Raw genomic sequence first — 5,014 nt, 5'->3', positions numbered from 1 at the left:
GGATTTGTTAACACCCGTGGTTCTGCATTAATGAGGCAAAATTCTGGAGCTTCGAACCATCACTGGCTCAGGAGGGGAGAACAGCAGTATCTCCCCACTGAGTGCATTCTGGCAGCAGCTCAGCCAAGTCACAGTGTAGTTCTTCCAGCTACCCCATGATGGTGGATCAGAATGCAAGCTGGCAGATGAATTAGCATTTCATAGACGACTTAGAAAAAGTTTAAGCATTTGCTGTTGTGTAGTGGCAAAGTGAATGGGGTTTACAGCACAAATCCCAAAATGTCAATGGTGACCACATGCATTTTGTATTTACAATATATGGCAACAGGGAAGACCAGGGATCTATCAATGGAAGCTCCCAGCAACATGGGTGTGTTGTAGCACTTGTCTCATTTTAGGAGCACATGATCAAAAATGTGTCTCTTGTCAGCTTTTATAGACACATAATACTGATGTTTGTGACTCATGAAATACTGCCTATGTGCATCTGGAGTGTGTGAGTATGGGTATGTATTCGGAGGGAGCTATAACATTTCAGTTGGCACTTTTAAGGTACACTGTGTTGCAGTCTGGAAGGTTGTTCTGGACCTTAAAACCATGCTTATACTCACCCTATCCACTGGATTTACTTGGGGTACTCATGACTTTTCCAACACCTAATTGGTAGAATTCTTGCTGGTAGGTGACTGGTTCTGGCTCTGGGTCTTCTGTCAGCTCTTAAAGCTTTCCTAGTACCTGGCACCTGTGTTTGGTTTTCTTTCTACTGGCCTGGCCTCCCTACCAGGTCTGCATGTTTGCATGCTGTTCTCCAGGCAAACCCCTGGATTCCACTTTGCTTTACTCCTTTGTAGTTGGTGTGTAGGTGTGGTCTAGATGATGTCTGTAGGGAATGCTTGGGGTCCAGTGAATTCTTGGAACATCAGAAGTCTAAAAGAGTAAAAGGATTCCAAGTCAGACATTCTCAAGAAAGCTATCATCCATTTCCTTTGTGGCTTGTGGTAAGAGAGAGGGTGCCCATTAATTTACACTAAAGCGGCTCAAAGAAAAAAGTAGGACTTCACAGGATGTCAGATCGAAGTAGAGAAATTTGCCTACCATCTTTATAATGAGTCACTACCCTGTTGGTCTTCTGAGGGATATTTTTATTTCAGGTACCAGGTCCAACCATCCTTTCCTACTCCCTTCCTTTTCTGCCTATTTCTTGATATAGGTGGGATTTAACATCAGGACAATTGGGAACTTAAAGGGTTTCACTTCATGATGACTTTTGGGACTGGGTTTATGTCTGATCACTGAATTACTCTTTCAAAAAATATTTGTTGAGCATCTATTATGCTCCAGGCACTTAGCATATATGTCATGTTAAATGTAAAGAAATGGTGATCAGGGAAAGGAATATTGAGAGTACATGGGGAAGGATGTGGGTTACAATTTAAAATTGGTTGGCCAGGTTAAGTCTCTTTCTTTCCTTCCTTTTTTTTTTTTTTAAGATTTTATTTATTTGACGGAGAGAGACACAGTGAGAGAGGGAACACAAGCAGGGGGACTGGGAGAGGGAGAAGCAGGCTTCCCACTAAGCAGGGGGCTCGATCCCAGGACCCTGGGATCATGACCTGAGCCGAAGGCAGAGGCTTAATGACTGAGCCACCCAGGTGCCCCTGGGATAGGTCTCTTTCGAAGGTGACAATTGAGCAAAGGCTTGAAGGAGGAGGGAAGGGAGTTGACAGGTATATTTTGGGGCAGAGCAATTCTGGGCACAGGAAACATTAGTACAAACACTGTGAGGCAGGAGTGTGTATGGCATGTGAAAAACCAACAGTAAAGCTACTATAGCTGGAGTGAAGTGAGCAAGGTGGGGACTAAAAGTGAGGGAGTAGCAGGGAGGGCAGAGATCCAGAGCACGTATGGCTCTATGTGTAGACCATTGTAAGGACACTAGCTTTCTCTATAGGACAATCACATATTGAACAAACTGACCTGTGTTTTCAAGCAACCTCCTCCAAATTCTTGCTCTCAATGTGTGGTCCCTGAACCAGTGCTTGGAATTACCTGAGAACTGTTTAGAAATGCAGAATCTCCGGTTCCATCCTGGACCTACAAATTAGAATATGAATTTTATAGTTAAAATTGTCCTGTGGTTGATATACACATTAACATTTGAGAAACTGCAGTATAAGTCTCATTTATCATTATAATAATGACAGTCATATATATACTTAAAATTTTGAAAAGATACTACTTTTGCATTGTCTATTCCTGCTCTGGCTGCCCCACAGTTTATAGGATGCAGTTTGCACATCCATGATGGGGATTTGTGCTCATTCTGTGCCCCAGTGCAATCATGGCAGAAAGGGCACCCAGCCAGGGAAAATATTTTCTAGTTCTCTTTGTAGCTAGATCAGACCTGTTTAATAGTTCTTGAATCAATGTTCACATCACATCAATGTTCACATCAATGAAATGATGTGCTGTGTGCTACTTTTGAGTCAGGGATTTTAAGATGAGAGGGGGACTTCTCTACTCTTTTGTACCATCCAGCAGAAATACAGAGACCCAAGGCCAGAATGGGATAGAGGAGACTCAAAATGGAAGGTACCTATCTCCTTGGATCACTATGTGGGGAAAAGTTACCTCTGGCACACCGAGCTGTTACGTGAGTGTGAAATAAATGTTTAAGTCACTGAAAATTTGGGGTTTGTTAGAGTGGCTAGCATTATCCTAACTCAGAGATTTTCTAACTTTAGGGTCATCTAGGATCACTTGGAATGCTTGAAAAGGCACTCTTGCTTGACTCCACCTTCAGAGTTTCAGATTCTGTAAGTCTGGGGTGGGACCTCAAAATTTTCACTTCTAACAAGCTTCCTGGTGATGCTGATGTTGCTGGTGTGGGGGCCACACTTTGAAAACCACTGCCCTAAATAATAAAATATCCGTTTGGAGAGTGGAAAATCTCATGGCCTTGAAGGGTGTGTCACCAACTTGAAAATGTGAAATTAGAATCACGCCAAGTTAGCCCTAACAGAGACCACTTAGTGCCCCTGCAGTGTCTGACTTACCTAAGGTTTCCATGTTCAGTACAAAAAGGATATAGAAGAGAGAACTGAAATTCATTAAGCTTAATTTTGGAGGGATGAATTAACTGATACTGGCATCTCTGCTTTTATAATTATTCCATATTGCATTCTGCTCTTCCAGTCCCCTAAGAGAGAAAGCAGTTGATTTATGACCTTCATAGAATTCTTAGCCTAGGTGGCCTTGTTTGCATAAGTGGGAAGCTAGTGAGATAAGGCCACTCTGTCTCTCAGGGGGAGGTGAGGGACAGTGCAGTTCTTCTCCTGGCCCCACCCATAACAAACCAAAGTTTCAGTCACACTTAATGCTAGCAATTAAGTTTGGAGGATATTTGTGTTCTCTGTTGGAGTATTCTGGGCTAGGCTGAAATGAATTAACTTTCTTGCTTAGAAAAAAACAAACTTCAATTTTGGAAGGAGTTACTGTAGGTCTTTCCAAATTGGACTTAGTCCTTTTAAGGTGCCTCATATAAATTAAGCCTTGGAATTCTTCAGAGAAATTTGTGATTTTTATAGCTTCTCTCATCGAAAGTGCTATTATTAAATTATCATTCTGAATGGCTTCACTGACAGCTGTACTTCTTAAAATAGAGATCAGTTATATTCCTGGACACTAGCATCAAAAAGCTGGATCTGAAACTCTAGTTTCCAAATGGTAACTTGTTTTTAAATACTATTTTTCTACTTTCTAAGTTCTCTTGATTTGTTTTAGAAGACAAGACATATGTTTCTTCTCTAAATATATTTTATGCTCAGTACCTACACATAATGAGTACCGTTTTCATTTGCTTCTCTGCTGCTTCTGTTTCATTTGCTTCTCATTTGCTTAAATTTGCTTCTCTGTTGCAATTGGTGCAAGGGCCCCCTTTTCTTACCTGGGTGTTTTGCAGCTCTTAATTTCCCTTCTAACCATGCTGATGATGTCAGGACAGGACAGGCTTGTATTGACACTGGCAATGCCCTTAGAAGGCCCTAGGTGTAACCTGGCTAGGTGCCACCTTGGGGAATGCTAAAAAGGGTAGCTCTCTTCCTTTCCTCCCTCCCTTCCTCAAGTATTTATTTATTTACCACTTACTGTATGTCAGGCTTTGCTCGACTCATCAGTGGACAAATTATGGAGTTATATTCTCCTGGAGGACAGAAACAATGAGAAATTGAGCGGAGATAGAGAGTCCAAATAGAATTAAATATTCTGAAGAAGATAAAGCAGAGTACTGGAATGGGGTGGTCTGTGAGAGTGCTTAGGGAAGTCTTACTTGAAGAGATGGCATCTGAGCTGGCCCCTAGGTAGCTGAGCCACATGAGGATCTGAGGGAAGTGTGTTCCAGACAGAAGGAAGGGCAAGTGTGAATGCTGTGAGGTGGGAGCCATTTCAATGTACTTGGGGAAAACAAGAAGGCCACTGTGGCTGGAGTGTTGTCAATAAGCAGGGGGAGGGGTGTTTGATGGGTCAGATCTGGCAGAGGTCCATTAACATGGATCTTATAAATTAGTGAATTTCTTTACATCATAGTTTCAGTCAAAATCTTGGTAGCTGAAAGGACTGGATTCTTTTTCATTATTTTTATTTGTGCTACCTTCTTAATTAGCTGTTTCATTTCCTAAATGGTGCTCTGTCTTTATTAGTGGGTGCTTTGAGAGAAAAAGCCTGCTTTAAATTCTGGTATCAGCATTCTGAGTGCTCCTGCTTCCCTCTCCTTTCTATTTTGGGGACCCAAGGGGGGGGTTAATCCAGCAGCAGCATGTTGAATGGTGCTGCGTTGGAAAACTACTCAAAGTTATCTTTATTGGAGTGATAGAGACTTCTGATTGAGGGAAGTTGACAGGGACATTCCAGGTATAGCAAAATGAGTAAGGATTTCCTGAGGAGAAATTTTTAGTTGTCAAGTGCAAAACATTTTTAATTTATGTGGTTCTAGTACATACCTCCATTGAAAATTAAA

This window comes from Neomonachus schauinslandi, chromosome 9 (genome assembly GCF_002201575.2).
Source record: "Neomonachus schauinslandi chromosome 9, ASM220157v2, whole genome shotgun sequence".
Classification (NCBI taxonomy): Eukaryota; Metazoa; Chordata; class Mammalia; order Carnivora; family Phocidae; genus Neomonachus; species Neomonachus schauinslandi.
This window is presented reverse-complemented; position numbering follows the sequence as displayed.